We start from the raw sequence: 6,131 nt of genomic DNA on the forward strand, positions 1-6,131 counted from the left end.
ATCATCGCGTTTCGTTTTATTACCTCGACCTTCGCTTTCCATCAACCTCTCTTACATTCAATCTCTCTCTCTCTCTCTCTCTCTCTCTCTCTCTCTCTCTCTCTCTCTCTCTCTCTCTCTCTCTCTCTCTCTCTCTCTCTCTCTCCATGACCTTGGACAAAAGCACTACCCCTTTATCCTATCCTAACTCTCTCTCTCTCTCTCTCTCTCTCTCTCTCTCTCTCTCTCTCTCTCTCTCTCTCTCTCTCTCTCTCTCTCTCTCTCTCTCTCTCTCTCTCTCTCTGTCTTCCCGACCCTCCGCAAGTCTCTCCACACTCTCTTAAAATGAGGTGGACTGGCGGGGCTCCAGCAACCAAAGGGACACGTGAATTAGGCTGAAGAAACCTCCCCCCTCGCCCCCATACCTTCCTTCTTTCTTCTCCCTCCCGTCCTCCCCTACACTGCCCAATCAGACAAGACGAGCGAAGGAAAATGTTGCAAGGAATATTTTTTTCGGGCAGTGAGAGTGAGGGAGTGGGAGAGAGAGAGAGAGAGTTATATTTGTATACATCACCTTTACTCTCGATCGAAAAGTAACTACTCGTACGTACTCGTATCTCATCTCTCTTATTTATGAAGCAATTGTGAGTTTAAATTTAGTCTCCTATTGAATTCACTTGCATATCGCCTCCTGTCCCTTCTCATTCCTTCGTCAGGTGTGATAAGACGTACATTTAAAGACACAAGGCGAGAGTACCACCTTGCCATATCAGAACATAAAGAAACCAGAGAGGCTGCAAGAAGCCATCACACCTACACGTGGCAGTCTCTTTATAAAACACGCCTACCTATTTCTACCTAATATAGGCTCGTGCTAGTGTTTAGATGACCTTTTCTCCTTTGAAATGAAGGCGTCATAAAACTTACCGGTGATGAAATAAATGAAATAGATTGGTAGGAGATGACAGTACTAATCAATGATAAAGGTCAGTGTGTGTGTGTGTGTGTGTGTGTGTGTGTGTGTGTGTGTGTGTGTGTGTGTGTGTGATATTGAAGTCAGGCTCATGTGGCTTTGTTCCACGGACTGAAGGATTCTGGGAGAGGCGAGAGGCTCTGTAATGAAATCCTGAGAGTACGAGGGAGTGAGAGGGAGTGGGAGAGGAGTTGGGGGAGTGAGCCACGTAGTGTGTTTACTCTGGGTTGATTTATTCAGGAGTATGTCGTGAAGGTTGATGATAGAAAAGGAGGAGAAGGAGGAGAGAGAGGAGGAGGAGGAGGTGGTAGTGGTGATGGTGGTGGGATATTTGGAGGAGGAGGAGGAGGATAGATAGAATGGTGTGTGTGTGTGTGTGTGTGTGTGTGTGTGTGTGTGTGTGTGTGTGTGTGTGTGTGTGTGTGTGCAGTGAGTAGGAGGAAGAAGTGCAGCGTGGAGCGGTATGGATGTTCGTGAGTGAAAGAGAGCGTGATAGAGAGGGAGGGAGAGGAAGAGAGGAAGAGAGGGAGGGAAAAAAAATGTAGTGAGAGGGTGAGAGGTGAGAGTTGGTCTGTGCTTATGTGTGTGTACGTGTGTGTGTGTGTGTGTGTGTGTGTGTGTGTGTGTGTGTGTGTGTGTGTGTGTGTGTGTGTGTTCGGTATATAGGTATGAAAGTGCGGGACGTTATGAGAAAGAAAGAGAGAAAGAGAGAGAGAGAGAGAGTCATAATAAAAAGCAGTAAGATTTAGGAGAGGGGAAGAGTTTAGTAGTGTTAGGTCCGCCAGCCCGCCCGCCGCCCTCACAGCCCGCGCCTCACAGCCCTCACAAGCCACCCCATCCATTGTGTTTACCTTATAACCCAAGCTGCCGACTGTCGCTGGAAGTTTGATCTTGAACGCAGACTCGCACAGTTTTCACCTTATTTGCTTTGGTGTGTTTTGATCGAGGATAGACGAGCCCCAAGGAAGTGTTTTAGTGCCGCCGCTGTTGCTTAACTGCCCGACTGACTGACTGACTGACTGACCTACCCGCCCCTTGGTTTCTCTTTCTTTTATCGAGGCAGGACGGAATATTAATGGCGGTGTAGAATTAGAGTGATAAGATCGATGTATTTGGTTTGATAAGTGAGCGTGGGGAAAATGGCTCTGACTCGAGTCGATATTGTTGTTGTGGGTGGAGGGAGAGGAGGGAGAGGCGGAGGAGGAGGAACTATTGATGGAGGAGAGACAAGGAGAGCGTAGAAGGGGAAGAGGAGTAGACGTGATGGGAAAAGAGGATATGAAAATGAAAGGAGTAACCCTGGGAGGAAGAAGAGTGAGAGGAGCGAGAAGTGCCCCTACACGGATGAGAGGAGAGGAGAGAAGAGGAGAGGAGGAGTAGAAGGAAGACGAGTCAGACTTCCTGTAGCAGGGAAGCCGAGAACACAAGAGTGCAGGAGGCCGCCAGCAGTTGACCTCCAGCGTAACTCTAAGCTAAAGTAACACTCACCCTGCACTTGACACGGGCTTTGGAGAACAGCCCCGCTCTGTCTCCGCCCCGCCCCGCCTCGCCCCGCCCCGTCAAGTCCCGCCTATTGTATGCTTTAAATATAATTACACTGCGTAGTAGAGCGTGTAGCCTTCACCTTGACGGCGGCGGGCTGCTCTTACTTACCTGCCTGAGTTCGGCAAGGACGCCGTATTGATTCCGTACATCAAGCAGAGATGAACGAGTGACGTGTTTCTCGCAGCGCCTCAAGTCGACACACGTAATGCATCTGTGAGGGAGGTAAGGGAGGAGTAAGAAGGTTAATTACTTGTACTTCCGTCGTTTGTGTGGTGTAGATGACAGTCAATACAGAGATGAGTGAATGCTGAAGTTCCCGGAAGCGGCAGAGTGGAGCGTGTGTCTGTCACAACGCTGTCATTCTGAAGAGCGTGAGTGAATGTCAAGGAAACCCTAACCTGGTAAAAGCCTGAGTGATAAAAAATGCAAAACTGTGTCAGTTTTTTCTTTTACCTGAAGATTAACACTTTTCTATGCTGTCAGAATAGTTCACTTTTTTTTATGTATTTCTTATACCAGGTTAGAGTTCGAGCAATAGTACTTCAGTGTGTAGTAACGTGAAGACCACAAGCCCTCCCGTTGCCCTGGGCGAGTCATGGCAACGCGACAACAGCACCAGTAGCATTAGCGTTATTTATTTACACCGATACACCCCGTAAGTGTTGTGTGGCCACGCATCAGAGCCACGAGGACGTATTCTGCTATTGACGAGGACCGGCATGGCGTTAAGAGTCACCCACCTGTAGGAGGATGCGAGGATCGTCTTCCTGCCGGGATACAGAGGCACGGGAGTCACGTGGTGTGCGGCGCGTGGCTGCCGTGGACCGCTGGACTAGGAGAGGCAAGACTCTAAAGATAGCAAGGCGAGGCTGCCCGTTTGCCCTTCAGTAGTACACGTAGCACAACAACTAGCAACACTTGCACTCATGATACACAAGCAAGACGACCCTCAGTGCGGGACATCTCACTTCAAACCCTGTTGAGGTCGTCGCTGGCACAGTGGAGGCTGGGGAGTGGCGTGGTCGTGGCTGCAGGATGGTCGTCATTGCTCTCCATCAGCCAATGACTGACGCACACTCACGCAGGTGCTCGCCAGCCCGCCTCGCCACGGTAATGGAGGGAATGGACTGCAGGCCAGCTGAGGGGCGGCGGCAGTGTGCTGGAAGTGCATTAATCACCGAGGGAGAAGACGCGAGGTGAAGGAGAAGGCCGGATAAAGCTGCTCGTCCCCTGCCTCTTGATGACTGACCGTATTCTGAAGAGCCTCTGCGTCTTGTTCCGCCATGATACAGCAGCTTTAGGGCAAGTTATCGGGGTTTTTCAAAGGTGTTTTTATTTTGTTCATGTAGAAGGAGGTCTGTTCAAGGCCAACAAGACTGATACAAAGAAGAGCCACTGAAGATGCCAGTCTCTAAGGAAAAGTCGAAAAACAAGTTCAGAAGTGTGAAGAGTGATTTTAGGGAGTTTAAATAAGAATTCTACATCGTCAGTGGGAGAAACTCATGAGAACCTGGATAATTCTTTACATGTTCTTTAGAAATAGTCCTGATCAGATTAAGCGTTCCAGAATACGTACCGTGGTATACTGCTGGCGTGCTGTACAGTGCTGGACGGACTTTTCTATTGACGTTGTAATCCAGGCGACAGGAGACAAACTGCAGAGATTCCTTGATGGTCTTTGAAATAACTGCAGCGACTTAGGCAACGAAGAAAACTGTGGATAAAGTGGGATAATGGAATGATTTTCAGACTATTATTCACTCGTGTTTAAATTCAAGTGCCATGAAAAATAATATTCAAACCGTCACGCGTCAGAGAGAGAGAGAGAGAGAGAGAGAGAGAGAGAGAGAGAGAGAGAGAGAGAGAGAGAGAGCGTTATATTCCTACACATTTAAACCCAACTGTCATGAAATAATAACAGGAGCGTCACAACTCATCAATAAAACCCAAAAGAGAAAAGGTCACAAAAAAGTCGGCAACACGATAATAACAGACGAACTTCACATTCACCGGGATTCGAAGCTTATAACTTGCCCAGGCTTCAATACTCCGGCAGGATCGGCGGCGTCAGCGTCTTGACAAACACCGCGGCTTAGGGACCGTGCGCGGGGAAGCCTTTAGTGGCGGGTGACGGGCTGTTTAGACAGGGAGGGGCAGGAGCTGTCGGGGCCACGGGCTGCACGCGGCGACGGAGTAAGGCGTGCTGACAGGCAGGTTAGCAGCATGTCAACACCAGGCGAGGGAATGATGTGGAGGCGATGTGTGAAGGATAGAGGGAGAGAGAGAGAGAGAGAGAGAGAGAGAGAGAGAGAGAGAGAGAGAGAGAGAGAGAGAGAGAGAGAGAGAGGGGGGTGGGGGGAGGTACAGTGATTACCTTCGTTACATAAAAAAAAAGTATAAATTAAAAGGCTCTTTCGCCATTACTCCTTTTGTCAAACTTTTCCGTCTTCCCAAACACTGAGTGATGAAAACAGTGAGGCGTCTTTCCGTCTTACACTAACCTAACCTAACCTATTACAAATGTTCCTCAAATCGCCATCAAAACAACAATAACAATAACAACAAATCATTACTTCCCCTCTACTCAGCTCTCTACATTTGTCTTTTCCCCCCTCCATTTTTTTCTCCCCTCCCTCTTCCTTTTCCCCTCTCTCACGTTCCTTGTAGGAGAAAAATGTGCCTTTTTTTTTCTCAGCTTAAGTGCTACGCCTCTTGAGTCACGCCGCAATATAATGCCTCCTTTCTCTTCCAAATGTTCTTTATTGTTCTATCTCTTATATCATTTGTTTTCTTTATTCTTATCCTTGCGTGTCTTCCCCTTGTGTGTGTGTGTGTGTGTGTGTGTGTGTGTCTGTGTCTTTGTGAGTGGGTAGTTGGATGCGCGAATGGTTGGGTGGATTAATTGGTGTATGGATGGATATTTAGCAGGGTGGATGGATGAATGGGTCAGTGGGTGTTTGCGTGAAGGGTTGCCCAGACATCTAAGTCTAGAGACATTCTGGGGACAAAGTACTAGTTTGGGTACCAAGTGTCTCGAGTACCAAACGTCCTGAGACTTGTTTGCACTCAGGCCGATCTGTTTTGAGCATCATGTGATCTGAGACCTATATGACCTGAGTACCATCCGCCTCAGTACAAAGCGACTATAAACCTATGTTGTTTTGTGCTGTAGGATTAAGCATTATCTATTTTTGGCGCCGACATCCACTCGCTGACGTCAGGACCTCCACGTGCGATCCGTGTAATGTTTAGCCATTTACCAACATATGGATTTGTCGGTCCTATTCACTCGTTTATTGGGGCTCTGTACTTTTTTTTCGTTTTTTTTTTTTTTTTTTTTTTTTCGAGGGGTATAGCTGGGAGAGATGGGTGTGTTCTTGTGGTAGTTGTCGTGGTGGTGGTGGCGGTTGTGGTAGTAGTAGTAGTAGTAGTGGATGAGATCGGGTAAGGTTAGGTAAGGTTAGCTTATACTAGGTTGAGTTAGTTTAGATTAGTTTAAGTTAGATCAGGTTAAGTTAGATTAGGTTAGGTTAGGTTAGGTTAGGTTAGATTAGGTTAGCTTAAGTCAGGTTAGTTTAAGTTAGGTTAGGTTAGGTTAGGTTAGGTTAGGTTAGATTAGGTTAGCTTAAGTCAG

The sequence above is a fragment of the Scylla paramamosain genome, chromosome 23, assembly GCF_035594125.1.
Source record: "Scylla paramamosain isolate STU-SP2022 chromosome 23, ASM3559412v1, whole genome shotgun sequence".
Classification (NCBI taxonomy): Eukaryota; Metazoa; Arthropoda; class Malacostraca; order Decapoda; family Portunidae; genus Scylla; species Scylla paramamosain.